Below are 25,589 nucleotides of genomic sequence, written 5' to 3'. Positions count from 1 at the left end.
ACTGTTTCCATTGTAATAGATTTTTTTGCAGATCTTCAGAGGTGCCAATGAATACACAGAAGACAATAATAGGGCATTGGCAAAGAACGCGAAGACGCTATAGGTACGGAGATTATTGCCAATTGTCAATTGTTTCTCGCTGGCGCATAGTGTCGCTCCCCACTTGAGATTCATGGATACTTTTTACATATTTATTTTATAAATAAAACACTTTTTAAAGGATTACAATGCGTGTAATTGTAACTGTGATTTTGCGTAAAAGTTACATTTTTATTATTATTATAGGTAACCCGACATTTCAAGACCTTTCCAGATAACGTTTACAGGGGTCTGGAAAAATAATATTTTTAATAATAAAAATTTAACTTTTTTCGCCAAATCTGGTGTTAAAACATAGTGACACGCGTTTTAATCCTTTAAAATGATTATTAATATGTGTAATACTCGCGTTAATCAAAGAAAATAGTATATTTAATATACTTTCTTATTTTAATGATATCCCAGCATTGCTTACTGGCATATTTTATGTTAGTACTATCTACTACTTTCTTACTCCTTACAAATGTTATATTTATTTTTAATTTAAATATTTATATTCAATTGAATGCGAATTGTACTCCGTGAACACTGAATATAAAATATTATAGTATTATCATATCGTTAAAATCGTAATCTTCTAACAAGAACTTAATAAGGTTGCATTTTTAATAATGTTCTGTATGTTTATAAGCACATTGAGGAATTTTCTAGAAACTGTGACATTCATAATGTTAACACGAGGAACAAACATAAACTTGTTATGTCTACTACTCGGTTGGGTCGAGTTAGTAAGTCTTTTGTTGGGCGATGTATATGCTTCTACAATATGATCCCAGAAAATGTATAAAACAAATGTGTTACGAAATTTAAAAGAATTGTTAAAAACGTTTGTGTGGGAAAGGTTATTATAGCATAAACGATTTTCTTAATGACACCACGGACTGGGAATAAAGCGAACATCCTCAGGCTCTTTAATTATAAATGTTTATTCTACGATATTACATTGTAATCCATATTTTATATTAAAAAAAAAAAGCCCGCTGAGTTTCTTGCGCCCATTCTTCTCAGGTCTGAGGCAGTCTCTTTTGAATGGGTGGTAGTTTTTGACGTTCAATAAGTGATTTTAAATTCTATTTTGAATAAAAATATTTGAATTTGAATTTGAATATACTTCATACCGTGTTATGTTCATAATTCTCATCAGGTCTTCTAATTAATAATCAAACGTCTTCCCGTATCGTGTGTCAATGGCAACAAACACCGTTCATGAATGAGAATGACATATTTATCGCTTGCAGAATATATCAGATCGTATCTCTTACAGTTAAATACTGCCATGTATCATGTATAAATGAAAGCTTTCATTTTTTTTAATTAACAAATACCAAGGGGGCGTGCGCGGTTAAGTAATAAATTAATATAGGTTACTACGAAATAATTTCGAAAACGGCGGCGTCTCTTATATTAAAAAAATGTTTGTGGGTCACATACGAGTACAAGTAAGTAATGATGACAGATAGGCTTGAATAATGGAATACACGCCCTTTTTAACCGACTTCAAAAAGGAGGAGGTTCTCAATTCGATCGGTTTTTTTTATGTATGTACCTACCCCATTTACGCTGAGATTTTTGATCCGATTTACGAAATTCTTCTTTAGTTCGATGCGGAATAGATCCTCATCCAACCCCCCCCCCCCCCCCCCCCGTACCTACAAATGTGTTTTTGGTTTTCGAATTTGAACGCTTATTCGAGGTTTATTAAGACCGGCAACGCGCCTGTCAATCCTCAGGTGTTACAAGGGAGTTTGCTTGATGGTGATCGCATGATCATACCATACTTATGCATATTATATATATATATATCAATCAACCAGTGGGAGGCTCCTTTGCCCGGGACTTACCACAACGGCGCCTATGTCTGCCGTGAAGCAGTAATGTATAATCATTACTGTGTTTCGGTAAAGGGAACCGTAGCTTGTGATATTACAAGGCAAATGAGACTTAATATCTTATGTCTTAAGGTGACGAGCGCATTTCTGGTGCTGCCCAAATTTTTTGGTATTTCAAGAATCCTGAGCGACACTGCATTGTAATGGGCAGGGCGCATCAATTACCATCAGCTGAACGTCCTGCTCGTCTCGACCCTTATTGTCAAAAACATGGTATGTAGGTACCATTAGGTGACCCATGCTCGTTTGTCGTCCTCTTCCATTAAAAAAATATCTTTTCATATAAAAATCTCGGGTCACGTTGTTGTTAACTCCTAAACTACTGAACCGATTTTAATCAAATTTTGGACATTGTGCACTTTGATCCAACTTGAGAGAATGGGGTAGTGTTTTTGTTTCAATTTCTGACGTGTTATATTTTTTAATTTCAAATTTCTTTTCTATGTGAATAATAATTATATTATACTAGTGGAACCGACAGACGTCATCCTGTACACACGTCTTAACTTTGAAAAATCGTTCCAGCCGTTAGGAGAAGTTCACTAACATATACACAAGCAGGATAATTATATTATATGGATGGAATTGAGAATCTAAACCAATCACAAATTCACTGGAATACACAAAAAAATCATCAAAATCGGTCCAGCCGTTTAGGAGGTAGTTCAATAGTGAATCTAAACCTTTCTCGAATCCACCTGAAGACACACACCAATCTCAAATTCACTGGAACAACCAAAAACTTCATCAAAATCGGTCCAGCCGTAGTTCAATTGTGAATATAAACCATCCTCGAATCCCCTTGAACTCACACAAAAAATTTCATCAAAATCGGTCCAGCCGTCTAGGAGGAGTTCAGTGACATACACACGCCCACAAGAAATATATATATAAAGATGTACTATACTATGAAATAAATTTTTGAAGCACAGAAGTCTTCAGAGACTGCACACGATCGACACAATGGATTTAAAACTGGATGGTCTTGAAAGCTCACCGAGCGATGATGACAAAGCGGAAATCGACTCTATCTTGTCATTAATGTTACGAATGAAGAAAAATGCCAGAGCATGGTCATCAAATGATATAAACTTAATAAACTTTTTGAAGATGGAAGAAGGAGGAAGAGGGCGGCTCACAATATAGCTCAGCCTGAACTAAACACACGCACAATTTTATTGCGTACAGTAAGACAATAATATATCATACAGTGGAGTCTGAACGTGTCCATAATAATGTATGGTGTGCGCTATTGTTGTGCTATAAACTATATACTACTAGCTGACGTGACAGACGTTGTTCTGTAGAAAATAAAAAAAAATACTGTTTTATTGGAATTTGCCAATAATATTTCAAAACATCAAGAATTATTTCGTAAAAAATTTTCCCTGTTTTTATAATGAAATTGTTTCACTGTCAAACCATGCGTCACTAAATTCTCTCATAGAAAATAAGTCCATAGAAAACAAATATTGGAATTAAAAATAAGTATGGGTCCCAAATCGAAATACAACTATCCTATCTCTCAAGTTAGACTAAACTGCACTCGTTGAAATAATCCCCATAAAAATCCGTTCATTAGTTTATGAGTCCATTGCGGACAAACAACGTGTCACTTTATTTATATATATTAAGGTTATACTATAGCATAGTGTAAAAAGAGCTTAATTGCTTTCAGTTCGCCGAAATTTTTTAGACGTGTTCACTACTGTCACAGTATATCTAGACGTATAAATTATCTAAGTTACATACCTAGGGAAGTAAAATAAGAAATATCTCAGATCTTATGTCAACAAACATACAATTTTAATTCTGCCCAACGTGGGTATACTATTTTTCTGCTCGACGAAGGCGGAAGTGGCACCTTCGTTTACCACAGGAGTACCGTAAGTTGTCGCTTACGTCCGCAAGGGAGAAAAGGTCCTTTCCCGAGATTGTGTGGTTGTACCAGTGGGAGGCTCGTTTGGACAAGGTGCCGGCTGGATTATGGGTACCACAACGGCGCCTATTTCTGCCGTGAAACAGTAATGTGTAAAGTGTAAACAGTACTGTGTTTCCTGAGCGGCATTGCATTGTAATGGACAGGGCGTATACATTACCATCCATGGTAATTGATAGCAGGACTTCCTGCTCGTCTCGTCCCGTATTTTCATAAAAAAAATGTTGTAACTACTATATTTAAAAATTCCGTAAGAACAGCAGTGTTTGCCTGACAAAATAAATTGTCAAGTCAATGACGTCACATTAATGATACGGCAGCCTGTCAGAGTGACCCCGTCTATCAGTCGTTGTACTCGCCCGTGCCTCGCCAGTCGCCACCACCCGATGCCCTGACTAATCGCTATGGGGTTAGCCTTTTAAACTGATTGTGTACACTTACGTAGAAAAGTTTACTTATAACAATTCCGAATTATAATTTAAGGATATTATTTACAATTCATTAAAGAGTTATTAGGATACACATGGAGCTACTACGCAGTTTATTTGACTGTACTTTGAAATTAAAATTATTTAGAAAAATACATTCCTGCTGATGAATGTTTATATTATATTCATTGAAAGCATTTCAGATATGGCCCTCAGTCAGAAAATATATTTATGTAATACAGCACAATGTGATTTAAACTATAATATACCGGTAATAGCTAAAAAGGTAATATAAAAGGCTTTATTATTAAAAATGAGACATTCATATGTAAATGAAGTCGCGGGAAAAATATAGTCATCGTATTTTATCTATACATTAACCAGTCACATGATATCTTAATATATATATATATATATATATATATGTATTATTATTTTAATGAAACTTTCTGTGTGTCTTCAGGTGGATTCGAGAATGGTTTAGATTCTAGGACTAAACTGCACTCCATAAGTACCTAATCCCGATTAAAATCCGTTCATTCGTTCACTGGAACCAATATCAGGACAGTGGATTTATATATATTAAGAAGATCCTTGACCGGTATTTTACTTCTGCAAATCTAGGACACTATAATTTCACCAAGATAATAAACACCTACAACCATAAAAAAAAATTCGGTAGTATTGGGAAATAATATCAGTGTTTTTCCGCACTACATAATACAGACAAATTATTTATTGTTAAATTCAATTGATTAGCACATTTCGCCTTGATTATACCTACACGATATTGTAATTAGGGTTGTGTAACCTAGCATTTTTTACAATCTTTTTTATGTATTGACTTCGGTTTGTTACAAATTGGTAATCAAATGCTAAAATGTTATTTCTGTTTATTGTATTCGCCCTCCTCTACCTTCAAAAGTTCCTGCGAACTGCGACGAACCAAACATGGGGCTTCGTCGCTTTACTACAAATAATCGTTAGAGCATTTATGATCTTTCCGGATGAATCCGTTTTCCATAAAACGTGAAACTATTTACAATACGCTTTTCGTATCGCATTAACAAGTCGCTGAATAAAATTTGTTTTCTAGTTTAACAGTGAATGAATGAATGTTTCATATAAATATTCAGTGCGGTAATTTGATGTATGTTTGTATTAACATTGAAGAAAACAAACTCCAATGTGCCCGATATCTATATCTAACACAGTACTTACATGTTTAGATCTTTGGTAAAAGTAAATTTCCAAAAATACTGTGAAAAAGTAATTTTTTCGATACACACAACTTATTTATAATTATTCAAACGATCATCGAGGCTTCGTGTGGGTGTCGTTTTCTTTTCTTAAATATGGTCGAGGGAAACGATGGCTGGTTCATGATTCTGTCATCGGCAAAAATGCTTCGCGTTATATATATTTTTCTAAATTATAAATATAATGGCTTAAGTACTCAATAGCTCCAGTGTTTTTTTATTAATCTACAATTTTTTAAATTACTCGTGTAAGTCAAAACATCACCTTACATAGAATGTAATTAAATTAATTTCTAAAACATTGAAGCTCATAAAATAATTTAAAAGAAGGGCAGTGAGTTTATTGCCACTTCTTCTAATTAAGCTCAGCTCAGCTTTTTCCGAACTGGTGGTTAATTATAAAATGTATAACTACGTAACTAAAACACCTTGAATATGACGAAATTATATTCGCACTTCTTAGAGGATATGTTGAAAGGCTTCACATAAAAAAGCTTTTTTTGTTGCCATAACCGCAAACTGGTGGCGTAGTTCCGGTGGTGAGTGGTGGTAGCAGATGTCATTACATGAGTCATGGGGAAAACACGCTCAACCATTTCAAATCATTAGGGTTACCACTTGAAATCTAGAGTAATATTGTTATGAAATTATTTTTGATATAACTTTGATTGCAATTTTATTTACAATTTAAAATGCATTCATTTCAAAATATTTAACTACTTCATATTAACTTGTTGTTTGTGAACAGATCGGAATGAAAAAAATTATACATATTATGTATATGTTTCAATAAATCAGTGAATACCACATTCAAATCGTGTAAGCCCTTTCCGAGAAAAAATCTAAAACTACTTTTTTGGCCTCGGTTATATAAGTACCGCCGGTAAGTATAAAAATTTTCTAAAAAAAAATATAATTTATGAATACAATGGCACAAGATGCCCTACATATATATATATATACCTTTTTACCAGTCTTCTGGTAAATTCGTATTCTGTAAAATTAGTATTCTTATTAAGCAACGGTTATTCAAGACAGAACACGTGACTATAATCCGTGTAACATTAAAAAATATCTGAAAACCGTGATGATAGAAGTTTATAATCATTAGAATTAAAATGCTTTTATAGTTTAAAAGAATTGTTTAGCCAAAAATAATAGTATTTAAATATTATTATTTGAGAAGTACCTACAAGCTTATGTTTATTTTATATTATGTTATTGAATTATAGCTATGTAATGTGTATTAATGACGTATAAATATAAAAATTCCAATACTAACAATCAAATATTTTTATGCCGACATATTGGCGAATTGTGCTGCATATCTACCAATTGTTAAGAACTATGTTACCGCAATTCATACAAATAAATTAATTAAAAAAAAAATAGAAGGATTACTTGATTAAAACACACCCAACATTACATAATTTGTGATTTTGAAACAACAATGGTGAGTTTTCTTTCCAAACTTAAAACAAAAATATGTAATGAAGAACGTAGCAGGAGTTTCGTGATACTTATAAATATAATGGGACTTATGGTCAGTAATTTCACGGTTTCCATTAATTTGAATAAAATTTTATGTAATTCTAACTTAATTCTGCTAAAACCTGTTGCATTGTGCGTTTCTTATAAGCATGGAAATTAAAAATGGGAGGGTGACAACCCTACGCGACAAAGGGCTGTTATTGGTGGTATTGGCACGCGACATTAGTCATAAGAATGTCTACACGCGTTATCTAAAATATGTCGCATATATAATTAACATTATAAAGAACAGTGCCCATGTGAAATATCTTACAGTTCACTCCTATCTCACACGACGAATATAATTTAAAGTGATTGTCAATAAGCCTCTCGACAACAAAATTTACAATCAAGGTCAGCTCTACACAACATTTTATATGACAAAACCAACAAGTATATATGCGTTTGAATGAAAGTAAGTATTCAGGATAATTTTATAAACCAATACTTTGAAACATTAGACTTTTAGTTATGAGCACTTTTGTTTAAAATCAATATCTATATATACATATAATAAAATAGTAATATCTAGTAAGATCTACAGTACGAGAGTGGCTTTTACAACTCAGCTATGATGAAACCGAGAAAATTACTAACTCAAAATTAATATACCTTTATATATTTAACTGTGAATATTTATTTATAACTTTGCTTTATCTATATAAGAGCTGTTCAACCTGATTCCTGCCGCCGAATTTCACCTTCGCACGACACGCCACAAGTTACGATATCATCCCCACCATCTGGATGTGTGGCGGTCCTCCACAGTGCGGTTTTCAAGGAGCTTTCTTCCTCGTACCACGAAGCTGTGGAATGAGCTTCCTTGTGCGGTGTTTCCGGGACGATACGACATGGGTACCTTCAAGAAAAGCGCGTACACCTTCCTTAAAGGCCGGCAACGCTCTTGTGATTCCTCTGGTGTTGCAGGAGAGTGTGGGCGGCGGTGATCACTTAACACCAGGTGACCCGTACGCTCGTTTGTCCTCCTATTCCATAAAAAAAAAAAAAAAAAACTATTTCCTTTATCTATTATTATCTATTTGCCAGGTCGATGGAATGTTTGGTCAAAGAATGTAAGAAAAGATTTGAGAGTATGATGCCAGTAAGCCCTATAAAATAAGATAACTAGTTTATAATATTCATTGTTGTTTTTTCTTTAGTATTATATCTTTGTAACGCTTTATATTTAATCTGTTATGTTACATTGTATTTTTAATAAATAAACAAATGCCATTAATTTTATACAGTTCTTATTATAAGATAGGTATGCTTTAAATAGATAAATATTGTTTAAATGTCAGTCTTAGTTCTATTTCATTAATTATTAACATTAAATAAAATTACATAGCAGACGGTAATCACTGGTTGGCTCTGCACAGGGTTTCCTAGTGAGCCATCCAGAGGTATTTAATTTAAAGGTGCCTCTTTGTTTCTGTTTTTGAGACTGAGACTGTAAATTTATATTAGGCATGTAGAACAATGTATTTAATTATAATTAATAATAATAATAATCATACGGCAAACTAGATTGGCGAAGAAAAAAGTAAAACAGAGAGAGTAAGTAACAAAACGTCATTGGTAACAAAGTATAACTGTACACTGAATATTTTTCAAAAGAATACTTGCAGTGTGTTCTATTACTGATGCCAAAAACAGTTTTTATAGAATCTTTGTATATTTGTCATTGTGTGTATACTGAAACTGAATACTGAAAATCCATTACATATTATCGTCCATTACATATAGCGTCCACGTGGACGACGTCGCGGACAGCCGCTAGCTAAACATATTACTGACACTTTCCCCCTTATTCATAGTGGTCCGCTAACTTTAAACAGCCGCTAAGGAGTGTTTTTTTCTCATTCTGAGTTAGGTCAATAGAAGAAGACAGTGAGAATTAGCAATGCTTTAAGTTAGCAGACTATTATGAATAAAGGGGTTTAACTTTAAACAACGCCGTAGGAACGGATAGGATAGGTTGATGCATCCAATATCCGAAAATTTATATTAAACAGTTTATTCTTTATTACTTTTTTTTTGAAATATATGATACTTATTATTTAAAGACGATTTATATATTGGATGCAGCACCTTAAAAACTACTTATACTTTATACATAAATGTATATAACAGCCGTTGTAAAATACTTCATATTACTGAGAAGAGTATTAGTGGCCTTTGAGTTTCTAATGTAATGTCTTTCTCACGAGATATAGTAATTTAAAAGAAATATTTGTAGGCACTTTGACTTTGAACAAATTGCCTCAAACCAATCAAAGGTTGAAACCCTCAAAAAACCTTTCAATACCCTCAATGCAAATTTAATTCACAAATAGTTGCCAATTTAATTATTATGCCAACGAAATTATTGTTTGTAACTTCGTTATTAATAAATTGTGTCGCTTTCATTGATTTCATCTGACAGCGAAATTGGTAAAGTAAATGAATTTTAATTTCCAATAAATCAACATCGCTTCCGCCTACTGTTTGTTGAGATGTGCTCTTAAACTCGATGCTTATCGTGATCCCCTTAATGGGATACCTTATACGCCGTCTTGTTCCGAGCAAATTATAGGCTCTTTTTATTCTTAGCTTATCTTTCTTGTAAGAAATTAAGGTAGCCCCGATGGCGCGGTTTTCGTTTGATTATACAGCGTGTATAAAGTGCGCCACGCTTTATCGTAACACTACCTAATTTAGCGCACGATTACAACGGCTAAATTTATTGTCATGTTTGGGCCCATTTACTATGAAACTCACTTAACTTTGAATTCAAGCGCTATTACCTATTCGGACCTAATCTAAAACGAAATAAAAGCGAAGTATGTAAAATTCCGCCACATAAAACAAATTTGGCAAGACGACAATTCTGTATTTACAGTAACCAGATATATAATGCAGCCAACGCAAGACTAAACATATACCCACAGACTTTATTTGCTCCCTGTTTTGTATGTAAATAATTAATAATATAATTTAGAACTATTTGTAACTTGTAACTACTAACTATTATTAATTATTGTAATGTTTGGGAAATAAAGTTACTATTATTATTACCGAGGGAATTAATGTAATTTTAAATTATCTACAAAAATTATTATGAGGCAATTTGATTATGTCAAGTAGATATATAAAGATATTTATTGTGTAAAATAATTATATGACTAATTCTCATTAGTTACATATAGATAATCTGTCATTTACAATTATCAGCTACAACTCTAAATTGATCATTTCAGCCGGAAGACGTCCACTGCTGGTCAAAAGCCTCTCACAAGGATCGCCATGACGATCGGTCCTGCGCTGCCGTCATCCAACCTATTCGATCTTGACCAGATCGTCAGACCTTGTGGGCGGCCTCCTAACACTACCTCTTCCGGTACGCGGTCGCCATTCGAGAACTTTACTGCCCCAACGGCCATCTGTCCGTCGAGCTATGTGCCCTGCCCTGTTTCGTTCTCCTTTGATCTCCTCATTTCTGATTCGTTCTCGTAGGGAAACTCTAAGCATAGTCCATTGCCTTTGAGCGACAATGAGCTTCCTCATAAGGCCCATAGTTAGCTGTACATTGATATCAGAAGGATATAAGACAATCTCACGATTACAAACAAGTTACACGCTGTATAAGTATCGATAAAACTAAGACATTAAATTTTGACATCAATCTGTTACCCTTCGCAGTTATAATTAACTCGTCCACTGGCATTAGTTGCAGTATTCAGTTATTGCTGCTATCTGGACGGTACTGACAGATCTGTGGTGCTGACGAAATTGAGATCCGGATTGAGGCGGATACCAAGCGATCTCGACGAACAATTATCTGATACCTTTTACATTAATCGTAATGGAAGATTGGAGATCAGATACGTACATGATTTGTTACCAGAAGATATACGGGATGTTAATATTTTTTAATTTTAGCTTTTTTTTTACATTAATCATCAACGGACGAGAAGTATACTAATTTAGTCAAAATCTATTAACCAGAAAGTTTTTCGGTCAATGCCTTTCAGCATCATCATTCAGCAGGAAGACGTCCACTGCTGGACAAAGGCCTACTCCAAAATTCTACACGACTATCGGTCCTACGCTACCCTAATCTGACCTATTCGGGCGATCTTGACCAGATCAACGGTCCATCTTATGCCAACTGCTGGTGGACTTTACTGCCAACGGATATTTATTTTTTATGCTTTTAGGAGATTTGTCCGTAGTATGTAGTCGTTAGAATGTAGAAAAATATTAAAAAAAAAATCAGAATAAATCAAAACAAAATAATATCATTATGCGCTCTGAAACGTAATAAAAGATTGTTAAAACTCAAAGCCGTTTTACAATCCGAAATAACTGCCGAGGGACACGAAATATTACTAAAATATGTACGATTTTATGAAAGTTTCCACACACGTTACAGAAGGGATTCTCCCCATTTTACGGGTAATTAGTCGCAGGTGTGCCGCTTCATACATCATTAATACATCACTAATTATGCAGTACCGGTGCAGTAAAAATCATTCAAAGTTGTAATTTAATGTTTTTGATGTATTTATCATCACCTATGTTAGTTATATATTATAAGCATCTATCATCAGAAATAATTATTGCCCGGACTTTTGCTTCACTTAAATTTATTCATTCACCACTCTCTTGCAGGGTCGTATAGTGTTGCCGGAAAGCGGTGGTTAAAACCATTTTACATATTAAAGCTACCATCGGAAGCAAATGATAAACTGAAATGAAATTATTTTGTACTGTCTAATAATCTAAGGCAAGGCTATATAAGAGGGAGAACGAGTACAGGGTTCAACTGATGGTAAATGATCACCACAGCCTAGTATATAGTCTCTTGTAACTCCAGACATTAGGAGCGCAAAGGAGCGTTGCCGCCCTTTTTAGGTGTCGAATACAATATGAAATTATTCGAAAACCGAAAAGATATTGGTATGTGGCGGGCGAGAATCTAAATACTTAACTAACTTAAGGCGACACTAAATGCCAGCGACCTTGAGCGATATGAGTTCACGGCTGCCGGTCCGCCATCTTTTAAAGCCAACAAAGCCAATATTTTCAAAATTCTTGCGTGGATAACAGTTTATATGCTTACAATCCTCGTTATTCACTACTAATCTGAATATATTAACCTACACAAAAAAGTACAAGCTATAAGAATAACTTTTCTGAGAGAAGTACCAAAAAAATGCGTCACGCCATGCCAAAAAACTTGTTTTACTTCAAAGAAAAGTGGTAGTTCAAAAATTCTCGGCAGTGTTAACTATAATCAACAGCAAGCATTAGCAACCTACAAATAAGTCTTTAGGATATGTGTAACAGGATTAAGTAGTGTTCATAGCTCCAAATGCTATACTTTCACCACAAAACTTGTCTAAAAACACCATGTTTGCGTGTTTTCTGCTTACTCTTCGCCTTAATATCAATGGTACTACCTATTGGCATGCGCTGTTGGATCATTACCGCTCTTAAATAAGTAGATACATTATTAAAAAAAACATTTCCCTTTATATTTTGTTTTATTTCAGATATCGCATCTTGAAGTCTTAAGTTAATTTTATGGTAATCTTCTATACATATACATAAAATGGGTTTGTCTGTTTGTAATAAAAAAACCGTTTTTTACAACATGTATATGAATACATAATATACGGTACATACACCAAAATAACATTTTTTTAAATTTTTGTTTGTATGGTTCTTCCGGCTAATCTCTGAAATGGCTGGGCCGATTTTCACGGGACTTTTATTGGCAAGTAGCTGATGTAATAATGAGTAACTTAAGCTACGTTTATTTTAGAAAAAATATTTTATTTTAGAAAAATAAACTAATGATGCAATGTAAAAGAAACGGTCTAATTCTAAAAATAATTTATATGGCAAAACAACGTTTGGCGGGTCAGCTAGTTATGAATAAAGTTGATGTAAATGCCCGAACCAAATGTTTCACAATAGTTAGAATAGCTTTTATTCTATAAGCACTTTGTTTATGCGAATTTTGTAATAAAACTTGTGTAAGTATAAACTAGTTATTACAACGCGTGTGGCGAATACTTCGTTGTTCTCACGGTAGTATGGTTCTTATTTTTTTTTATTTAATATGTCTAATGCTGTTAGCTCTAATGACTCGACACTTTTTTTGGTTGTATGGTGATTTTGTTTATTTTCGCTTTTCTTTTTATGGGAGCTGTTCAGTAATGTTAATACAGCGTTCAGGTGATAATATGAATACTTACAATTATTTTAATCACACCGCTAAAGAGAAAATGTATAGAGATCCTACTGTTTTTGCCATTATTAGGAGAAATATAAATAAAAAGAACCTAGTCATGAGGGACTGGGTTAAGTGGAGTGATTTTGATTCAGGGTGGTCTTATAACTCCTTCCGAGAATCGAACCAGGAGCAACGTGGTGAGTGTCAACGGTTCTGCCTATTGAGCTACCGTCGTTCATAACCTCATTCTCTGGATGTAAGGAGTCCTCAACGGTGCGGTTTACCGGGAACTTTTTGCCCCATACAGCAACCAAACTATGCTAAGTTAAGCTAATATGCTTATTTATGTGGTATATCCAAGACACCTTCAAAAAGCGCGTACAATTTTTGAAAAGGCCAGCAACGCTCCTGTGATTCCTCTGGTGTTGCAGGAAAATGTGGGCGGCGGTGATCACTTAACATCAGGTGACCCGTACGCACGTGTGTCTTCCTCTTCCATAAAAAAAAGGCATTAAACCCCTGAAATTCTTTAATTTATACAAAAATTCGAGATAACTTTAATTAAAAAAATAATTGGGGTCATATGATGTGTGTATATATATATTGCATATTAACTATCGTACATAAAAGTTAAATTATATATTCAATAAGAATCTTAAATACATACATATAAAATTATTTCTTAATTACAGCTCTTATTCATATTCGGAACATAATGCAACGGATGCTGTCGAAACGGGTCAAGTTTCAAAATAAACGAGAAAAGATCAATTATCGATGTAGGAAGTGATGAAGCGAATGATTGTTTGGAAACCAAATATTAAGAGGTTACGATAATATTAGGCTGGCTCTTATAGAACCTTGTCGCAATTCCTGTTCAAACTTATTAGTCAGAGAAAAAAGATATCATACAATTTTTGTAAGGTTTTCATCTGTAGCGCTAATCTAAGTTTAGAATTTAATTATTCAAATCTCTTTTTATGGAAAAGGAAAAATAATGAACGTTAAACCCTTAATAATTGTCTCTCCTCGCACACTCACTTTGTTAAATTTAATTACCAGCTGCAGTTTTCCAGAACCAATACGACTTAGGGACCTGCAAGCTTACGGCATCTTCCATGCACATCCCATCTTAAAAACCCCTGGTGTTGCGGATATCCAAGAGGGGTTGCTTCGCCACTTCCATGGTTTACCAGTAGGAGCCTCCTATGCTCAGGATGCCGGCTAGATTATAGGTACCACAACAGCGCCTATTTCTGCCGTGAAGCAGTTATGTGTAAATTTTGTGATTTGATCAGAAGGGCGCCGTCGCTAGCGAAATTACTGGGCAAACAAGACTTAACATCTTATGTCTCAAGGAGACGAGCGCGATTGTAGTCCCGATCCTGAGCGGCACTACATTGTAATGGGCAGGACGTATCAATTACTATCAGCTGAACGTCCTGCTCGTCTCGTCCCTTATTGCCATAAAAAAAATGTGATCACCGCCGCCCAAGTCTATTCAAAACGCCACAGGAATCACAAGTAGACTGCCGGCCTTTTAAATTCATTCACGTCAAGAAAGTTCTTTGAATGCCATGCTGTGAAGGAACGATAAGCATCCAGATAATAACGAAGTAATCTTTATTTGTGTGGAGAGAAGGTGGAATACCTTAGAAGATATCAGATCAAACAGGTCATGGGAATATCTAATGGTTCGAGGTGATACTGGAGTGCACCGGAAGGGTCACGAGAGCAAGAGTCCATATGTGACCAGGACTGCGCCATATAAAGCGTTAGAATGTGTTCCGGCTTAATATATTGTCTCACTCAATAGAGTGATTGCTAATAAGCAATCAAAATAAATTTCAAGATCCAGTAATTGGATACTTGGCGAGCCACTAAGAGGAGAGAGAGAGAGGAGTCTCAGACCAGTGATACGAAAAATAGAGTCTCTGTCTGCGCGCAAACCTGAGCAATCTGGGGCGGGGGCTGGGCAAACAAGGTCAATATTATCCCATTGTGAGTTCTTTAGAAAAGTGGAGAATCTACAGGATCTACTTGGTAGATGGAGCCAAAACCTGAGAGTTGAACAAGATATACCAAAATTTACCACCCATGCGTACTCGAACGGTTGGCTCAGTTGGAAAGAGCGTTCAGACAAAACCCGAGAGGTCGCGGGTTAGAGTCCGGCATCATTCATAAATTTTGTTAACAAATTTATTTTGTATAATTCCATGAAGTGAGGGTTACCACTTTAAAATAACAAGTTGTTTCGTGAGATGTTTTCTACCATTTCATTTGGTAGCTAAATTAGATATTATGACTATCGGGTAAACTCTACCAGTGAGAGGCTCCTTGCACAGGAAGCCGGCTAGATTATGGGTACCACAACGGCGCCTATTTCTGCCGTGAAGCAGTAATGTGTAAACTTTACTGTGTTTCAGTCTGAAGGATGCCGTAGCTAGTGAAATTACTGGGCAACTGCGACTTAACAACTTATGTCTCAAGGTGAGGAACGCAATTGTAGTGCCGCTCAGAATTTAAAAAAAAGATGTTTTGACGCTCTCCGCGTTCTGTCGCGTGTTCTTGAGCCGATGTTTTGTGTGTCCGCATTTCATTTTATTCATCGAATTAGATTCCCACAAAATATAATCATTTTGTGAATAAACTGAAATGATCATACTGTCCCGCTATCTAAATTTACTTAGACAATGTCACAGACGGCAATTCGTTTCACCTTAAATCGAAACAAAAAACTATTATCTCCATCCAGCGGAACTGAAAAGTTAGAAAAAATTGCAGTTTACAGTGAAAAGGTTCTAAAACACAGCATGTAATTCAATTGGTCTTACAGTCACACAAGTTCAAGTAGACGACAGTAAGCACTCGACACCGATCGCAAACATTTGTTAAGTAATCGAATATTAAATGCATCTGTTTGTTTGTCGTGTAAACTTAGCCTTGCGTCAAATCAAGCTTTATACTGGCTTTATAAGTTTATTTTGTTGTATTGCCATATTATAAAGTAATAAAAAAAAGTACAATAAGTAAAATTTTTGGCGAAAAAAAAATTGATCACGACCGATTCTCAAACCTACCAAATATATCGTACATAAAATTTATCGTACTACAATAATTATTATATTCGATTACCATCTTGCAACCCTATCCGATATATCTGTGGATGGAACAGAATAATCTAAAATCGCGATATAAAATAGGGGTTGATCCTAGCAAAGTGAAAATTTTAAGTTGTATGTAGTTTTCAATGCTGAAACATATTCAAATTCAAATTCAATTATATAAGATTAGTAGTCTACCCGACAGACATTGTTCTGTCAATAGAAAAAAAATCATGTATTTGGGAATAATGTAGCATCAGAAATGTGTAATCGAAGTTAATGAGTTAAAAATGAAACAAAAACGTGTTACTGAATGATTTTATAAAATGTAGTAATAAAATGAAAAGGATTGATATCATATTTGTGTTCACAGCTTTTACATTACTATTTTATAATTTCCGATTTTTTAAAGTAATAACTGGACATAGTTTGTAATCCTTAAGAGATAAACATACCTATCATGCCATCGCGAACAATTCTGTAGACCTATATAAGATGCACAATGCCACCATACATTATTTTTTATATCTCAAAGGGTTTAGACAGCGCTGTCGTTGAAAGCTCTGGCAACTTTCAACTACAAATTATACACTAAAAACTACCTCGAAAAACACGCTATCCATTGGTGAAACAAAATGAAAATCGGTGCAGTAGTGTTTGAGTTTATCGCGAACAGACAGACAGACAGACCCCGCGGAGGATTTTGTTTTATAGTACGTAGTTATATAATGTTGTCTTGTTTTCTATTTTCTAAAACATACTTTGTATAAAATTTCAAATTGAACAATATGTTATGTTTTTTTAAAGTGATAACCCTCATAATAACCCCTAATCCTTTAAAAAAACATAACATATTGTTTAGATTTACAAGAGCGACATCTCAAGTCAATTTTCTAATATGCAAAATATTGTGGTTGAGCAAGTTATCAACTGTAAAGTGGATCCTGTAGATGAAGCCACAACCTGAGAGTTGAACAAAGCAAACAGAATTTTATAACGAGGCGGTACTCGAACGGTTAGCTCAGTTGGTTAGAGCACCGGCACGGAACGCCGGAGGTAGTGGGTTCGAATCCCGCATCGTTCATAAAATTTTGTTTTTCAAATTTTATTTGTGTATTTCAAATTGAGTAAAAAATAAAGTAAAATTTAAGAGTTATCTATCATGGTGAATTAATTTAATAGAACAAATAGCAACCCCTCAACTAACATTTCAATAACGAGTACGATCAGTCAAACAGTAAATAGGAAGCGTACATTTCGAGCATCAATTAGCGACAAGTGGTCAATTCACTCAATTAGCCGGTAGACCCAATTCTCTTCAGATTCACGATCCCGATAACAGGCTCATTTATGTTACACTCATGTATAGATACGACAAGTTAACTTTTAATCTATGCTGTATCTAAAACATTATATATAATTGTAGAGCAAAATTTTATGTAAGACAAATTCAAATATTTTTAAATTAAAAACGTGGTAAGCAAGAACCTAAGTATTATCCCTAATGTCCACCGTCAGTCAAACTCTATTTTTAACCGACTTCAAAAAGGAGGAGGTTATCAATTCGATCGGTATTTTTTTTTTATGTATGTACACCGATTACTCTGAGATTTATGATCTGATTTACGTAATTTTTCTTAGTTCGATTCAGAATAGATGCCATTTGGTCAATCTATCTATCAATAGGTAGCACATTTAAATAATAGCATTTTATTAATATTAAAGGTAAAGATGTATTAATTTAAATTTTTAGTTATTTGATTATTTTCAGTTTTTGAAGTCGGTTTTTTTAAACGAAGTTTTATTTTATTACTTTTGTGCATTCGATGACATTACTTAAGATCCAGAGGCGTAGGTAAACCTTCTTATATTTTTATAGATCAAGCAATTGACCCACCGTATGATAAGCGGTATCTGCTAATAACAGTTACAATATTATGTTCTGAGACATAATATGCCCGTCACCACTTAAGGCGAAGAGTAAACAGAAAACACGCATTCAAGGTGTTTTTAGACAAGCTTTGTGGTGAAAATATAGCATTTCGATTTATGAATACTACTTAATCCTTTTACACATATCCTCAAGTCTTACTTGTAGGTTGCTAATGCTTGCTGTTGGTTATAGTTAACACTCCTGAGCCTTTTTTTTGGCATGGCATGACGCATTTTTTAGTACAACTCTCAGGAAAGTTATTCTTATAGCTTGTACTTTCTCGTGTAGGTATATTTATTCAGATTAGTAATAAATAACGAGGATTGTAAGCATATAAACTGTTTTCCACCCAAGAATTTTGAAAATATTGGCTTTGTTACATAGATGGCGGCCAGAAGCCGTGAACTCAAATCGCACAAGGTCGCTGGCATTAAGTGTCGTCTTAAAAAAAGAATGTTACATGGATCTGGGATCTGATACACACCTACAATCGCATCATCAAACTGTAACATACCTACAGTAGGTATAAAAGTTAAGAATAGGCTTAAAAACATAAAAATATATAAACTATTTGTATCAAAGAACTAATTGTGTCTTTGATATATTATTGTGTCTATGTACAGTGTTATAACCGACCTGCCAAGGGGTTTATATATTCGTAGATACATAAACAAACAGTCGAGAAACTTAAATTCAATTACTTTGAGTCAATCGATTTGACAGGACTGCAGTTGATGTTTAAGCTCAAGCAGTAAAGTATCAAAGATTGTCACAAGATGGCGCTTTGAAGAGTGAAGTAAAAGACTTCGTTATATCAAAAATAGTCTGGAAAGAATTCAAATTTTAACATTAAAAGTATCATGTTAAACTATTAACATTATCAAGTATTGAGTTGGTATTTCACAAGGAAGCAACCACAATGAAATCATCTCAATTTAAGAGCTCGCAATATCAATAAACAAATCAACAAGTAAGTGATATGTGCAGTTTGTTTTAACATGTGTGGGGTCGTTGAACCCTGCGCTTGCGCATCAAAACAAAACGAGGCGGCTACTGTGGAGTGTGGCGGACGCAATCAAAGACGTTAGTGGCGCTATGTAGGGTAACCATGAGTTATGTTAATAACCTACTTAATAAAATAATTTTCAAAAATAAAAAAGGACTTCAAACATTAAAAGGCAGGGTAGTTAAAAGTTCTCTACATTTTGAAGTTGGTGCCAAAATAAACATCAAAATTACTAAATTCGAACAATATGTTATGTTTTTAAAGTGATAGCCCTCACTTCTAGGATTAATACACAAATAAAATTTGAAAAACAAAATTTTATGAACGATGCGGGATCAGTTTTTCAAACTTTATTTGTGTATTAATCCTAGAAGTGAGGGTTATCACTTTAAAAACATAACATATTGTTTGGATATACAAGAGTGACATCTCAAGTCAATTTCCTAAAATGCAAATATTGGGGTTGAGCAGGTTATCAACTGTAAAGTGGATCCTGTAGATGAAGCGACAACCTGAGAGTTGAACAAAGCAAACATAATTTTATAGCCATTTGGTACTTAAACGCTTAGCTCAGTTGGTTAGAGCACCGGCACGGAACGCCGGAGGTCGTGGGTTCGAATCCCGCATCGTTCATAAAATTTTGTTTTTCAAAATTTTATTTGTTTACTAAATTCGATACTTATTTATAATGTACTTATACCAAATATGTTGGTCATATATAGAAATTACCATCAAATACTTGTATAAAAATAATAATTGTTTGTTGAAAAGCCACAGATCTAAAAATAGTTAAAATTCTATCAATTACACATAGATTGCCTCATCAGATCTGAATATTTAGTGAATATATAAAAAAATACCAATTTGATCCATTTTTGTAACAAAAATAAACAAATACAAATGACTTGATAATCTTCCCTAAATTAACAAAACCTCTAGTGCAACGGACATGGCATGTTTACTTTTTTCCATTTCCTGCCAACAAATTAATCAGCTGTGAAGCCGGTGCGTTATTAGTTTATTCGTAGCTGTTTCAAAAATAAATAGCGTTCCTATATTATGTCTGTGAAAATAATATTGCTTTAAATTCGCATCCCTTATAAATTAAAAAATAATGAAATAATATATCTCATAGTAAATTTCTCTGTGCCCCTGAAAATATATGCGCGAAATTTCATGAAGGTTGGTTGAGTTCACATTTATATTATTAACTTAGAATTAGAAATAAATTAAAAAAAAATTGTTGCTTTCTTCGTGTGTATTATTTTTATACATTTCAAACGTATGGTTACCCCAACCTACTTATTGATTTACGCACTATCACGATGCATTACCGTTTGCTCGCGAACGCCAGAATCAAACCCGCTATCAATCGTAAGACTGCTCTCCGTGTGTGTGTGTGAACATGGAAGATGAATAGCATAAGAGACTGTTATAAAATATTATTGTGACTTTCAGAGGCTATAGCTATGACTCAAAAATTAACTATTATAACTATCCCATAGCCACATTTAGCCGTAATTTCGCTCATCACTTTCATCTCATTAAATGAAACTGATCAAGTATTATTTTATGATGTGTGTACATATTAATTTATTGTAATATTAATTGTGTACATATTAATGAAATAGTTAGGGAATCAAAATCTGAAGCGAACAAAGTGTACATAATCACGAGGTTAGCAATATTCCTTCGCTTCAACATACGGCGACAGCTGTGAAAACGTTTGAAAAAAATTGAGGTTGACTGTTAACCTCTATTTTGAGAAATGCACGCACAGTAACACAAACTGACCTACTGACAGCGCTGCGTCTATGAGACTTCTTTCGTGAGATGGGCTATAGTTATGCCGGCCTTCAAAATGAAACACAATAATTTTTGCATATTACTGGCGCACCTAGAAGGCAAACTGAGCAAAGGCCTCCCGCTGATGAAAAATGTTAATCATTAGCTATATCAACATTGTGTTTTTCTGTTCTTCAAGAGCATAATATGTCATAACGCAGTCAACAACACACGTGAGGCATGCCCTTAATGCATGCGCGATGACGGTTGAAAGAGGAAGCGCGCGCTGTGAAACCGTCTTCCCGCGTCTGGTAGATTTCTCTGGCAAAATAACGTTCAGAAGCGACTGAACTAAATAACTACATAGGCGTTGCGTTTGTGAACACGTTCACTTATTGAATAGGAAGGTGAAGACGAAAATTGAAGATGAAAAGGCAGTGTGGACATAGCTATTGATTTAATAAACTTAAATGTCAGTTTATTAATAATCGTATCAGAGTGTATGGAGAGTTCTTTGTTCAAAGACATTCCTAAACTTTCATGCAACAAATAATATTTTGTTTCTTGAAAGTTAATTTTTATGTGAAGGGATGACGAACTGTTGATACTATGTATTATTTGTTTTAATTGATAACCCTCACTTCTGGCATTAATTACATAAATTTAATTTGAAAAAAAAAAAAATATGAAAGATGTGGGACTCGAACCCACGACCACTCGCAATCCATTCGAGCGCTCTTTCCACTGAGCCAACCGTTCGAGTAACGTATCGTTGATAAATCTTCTATGTCTTGTTTAACTCTCAGGTCGTGGCTTCATCGCGCTGGCACGGAACGCGAGAGATCGTAGGTTCGAGTCCCGCATCGTACAAAAATCTTGTTTTCAAATTGAATAATAGTGTGTCGATTGGTGCGTCTAGTGGACTCTATCACTTCGGTTTTAAAGTTTAAATTTGTGCTCTTTTTGCATCGCTTTGGACAATATGTAAATAATATATTTAATAATGACACAGTCCTGTATATTTTTGATTTAATAGATTTCTCAGCACTTTTTCTCTTCTGCTCTTCTTTTCCAAAGTGGTAGTAAATGGTTGCATGTAAACTTCGAAGTTCATATGTGTCGTTTTTTGATCTAAGTTATTACCTTAATAAATGATTACCTCATAGTAAGTGGCTGTCGCCATTTTTTATTTATTTTTATAACTATTTCAGTTTTAATGGCGCCATGAATAGTGAAATTACTGCAATTAGTACCAAAGTGACGAGCACAATTGCGGTACCAGTTAGAATATTAGGATCAATCAATAACCCTGAGTGGCACTGCATTGTAATGGGCAGGGCGTAGCACTACCATAAAGTGAACGTTTTGCTCGTCTCGACACTTTGTCTCATAAAATAACCCCAGTAAGAATGAGGCCACTTAACTATCAGTTGAACACTTTACAACACGCAATTGTGTTAAAAGTAATATTCGTTTGTTTCCCAAACACATTCACACGTCAATAATATGCAAACAGCTTAACGACACAAACTAGTTTTGCCAAACTTGAATATATTCAATGTTTGTTCAACTTTGTACAATGATGTCATTTTCGTATAACTAGCCTTTACTTGTGGTTTTGTCTATTTTTTCGGATATTAGGGCAAACGATGCGTAAGCATCACTAAATGGTAAGTAATCGCAAAATTAAATCAAATCAAAATCACTTTATTCATGTATGTCAAGGAAATGACACTTATGAATGTCTAAAGTTTTCTTTTCTTTTTACCACTTCGGAAATGATTGAGCTTTAACGAGAAGAAGTGTTACGAAACTCATTGCCACTCTTTTAAAATACGCACAATACGGTTAAAGATTGGTGGAAGAATAAAGAGTACCGCGGATGCTGTTAGAAGGGATAATTTATAGGCAGACGTAGAAGAAAATGCAACAGTTCGGCAACGCTCCTGCGATTCCTCTGGTCTTGCAAGAGAGTGTAGGTGGCGGTGATGATCTCTTAACATCAGATGATCGTACGGCAGAAGGGCAAGAGGCTCATGTGATGGGAAGTGATAAACATCCGTAGCACCAGGCCTTAAGAGAAAAGCTGCCGACCTTAAAGTTTACAGTATACTCTTACCTTGAAGGTCCCTAAGTTGAATCGATTTAAGAAAGCTTCTATAAAGAAGCAGAATCTCCAAACTTTATAAATCACGAGATTTACACAGAGTAGACCCTGAACTAGAGGTTCTTTCATGACCATGACAAAGCAATCGCAGACGCATAATATTTTAACAGTGCGAGGCTCCTTTGCACAGGATGCCGGCTAGATTATAAGAATAATTTATTTAAATTGATCTTTTTACATAAATTACATTAACTTTAAATATTTTAGAAGCTTATATATAAGTATGACTAAATTATTATTGCCATTGAATCACCACACTAGTCGGAGACTGTATCGTGGGATCAAATAAAGATATGATTAACAGTAAACCATTATCTTGGTTGTCATCATTGGCATTACTATTACAAATTTTGAAGACACTATATACAACTGTAAAATAATAATTTAATTAAAAAAACTACAAATTTATCAATACTAAATTTAAAAGAAAGTAAAATAAAATTAAGTAAGAACATGTGTGTGTGTGTGTGTGTGTGTGTTTATGTGTATGTGTGTGTAAAATTAAATACAAGGGATCAAAATATTTTCAGTTTTTTCATAATCTAATTCTCCTAGGTATTTACTGATTTATATTTTCATATTTTTTGTACTTAAGTCTAATATACCAACATGTTTATGCAAATAATTATTATCATAATTATCATTTTGTTAGTGGCAAAACCCGGAGTATTGAGAACATTTTTGTGCTCCTTCATTACACTAGCCAATATGAATAATTGTCGAACTCTTAGCACGCCGCATTCCCTATACAAACTGTCCGTAGGGTGTCGTCGTGGCTTCCTGCACATGACTTTTAAAATGGCTCGTTGAGCTCTCTCTAATATTATTAGATGAGATTTTGCAGCTCCTCCCCAGACTGTTATGCAATACATAATGATTGATTGACATAGTGCAATATAGATTGATTTAAGCAATTGGCAGTCAGCTGAGTTCCTGAGTAGCCTTATGATATTCATGAGTTTTCTAACTCTTCCAGATAAGGATAAGATGTGCGGCAAGAAGGTGAGTTTTTCATCCAATTGGACTCCCAGGTACCGTAGTTCTGTCGTCCTCTGTATCTTTGGACAAAATCATGGTGCTTCTGCTGCTTTATCACATCAGGAGGTTATTATTAACCAGTTAGCTACTACGGAGAGGCCTTTTTCCGACATGTGTTTTGCTTCTTCCCATGATTTACCTTTAAATAATATTACGGTGTCGTCAGCATAACAAACGATATCCGCGTTTTCAATGTTCAATTTAAGTAGGGAGTTCATGTAAATTGAAAACAGGGTTGGGCCTAAGATAGAGCCTTGTGGAACACCCACTGTGACCTCTTGCAATTCACTAATGTGTTTACCTACACGCAGACACTGTTTCCTGCCAGTTAGATAACTAGCAAACCACTTCAAAGGAAGGCCTCTGATGCCCATACATTCCAGTCTCTTCAAAAGTATTGGAACTGAGACAGTATCAAATGCCTTAGACAGATCCAAGAATACCCCAATAGATCGATGTCCACTGTCCATGTACCGTGAGATCAATTCTGTTACCAGTAAACATGCATCCTCTGCGGATTTTCTTCGACGAAAAGCAAATTGACGATCACAGAGTAGGCCCTTAGATTCAAGATACGAAGTGAGTCGGGAATTGACTACTTTTTCCAAAACTTTTGATACTACACTGAGCAATGAGATTGGTCTATAGTTTCCAGGCACTTTAAGTACTTTGCACTCCAGATTTATATATTGGAATTACCATTGCTAGCTTCCATGATTCAGGAAAGACTCCAGTAGTGATACTCAAGTTTATTATATAAGTTAGCGGTAAAGTAATATGGTCCGAGTTTTGCTTAAGTACTGCTCCTATTTGGTCTATTCCTGAAGCACTATCTACTCGTAGATCGTTTAACCAGTGTTTTATTTTAGTCTCGTCAGCTGGTTTCATGAAAAATGATCTTATTGGAGTGTTTATATGTATTATTTCGGATGCTAAATTTTCCTCAGTTTTTTTGATGTTGTCAAAAATTGTCTTAGTAAGTTGTCTACCCACAGATGCAAAATATTCGTTATGCAACTTTAAACAATGTTCTACTTCATCAGACGTTTTAATTAATTCTTCAGCATTCTGCTGTGAGCGTTTATGATGAGTAATATCTCCAATCACCTTCCATAGCTTCTTTTTATCATGTTTACTTTCTGTCAAAAGTGAGCGTTCGTAATTGTACTTTAGTCGATGTAGTAGATTA

General features: G+C 34.6%; 1 protein-coding gene across 4 annotated transcripts in view; it reads right to left on the bottom strand.

Annotated features, from left to right (window-relative positions):
* The window catches only part of LOC126974906 (integrin alpha-8), a 164,321-nt gene that overhangs the window by 71,933 nt on the left and 66,799 nt on the right, over positions 1 to 25,589 (bottom strand). The gene's annotated exons all lie outside the window — the stretch shown is intronic.

Source organism: Leptidea sinapis, chromosome 34 (assembly GCF_905404315.1).
Source record: "Leptidea sinapis chromosome 34, ilLepSina1.1, whole genome shotgun sequence".
Classification (NCBI taxonomy): Eukaryota; Metazoa; Arthropoda; class Insecta; order Lepidoptera; family Pieridae; genus Leptidea; species Leptidea sinapis.
Note: the sequence above shows the minus strand (reverse complement) of the source record. Positions and strands in the feature narration are given on the sequence as shown.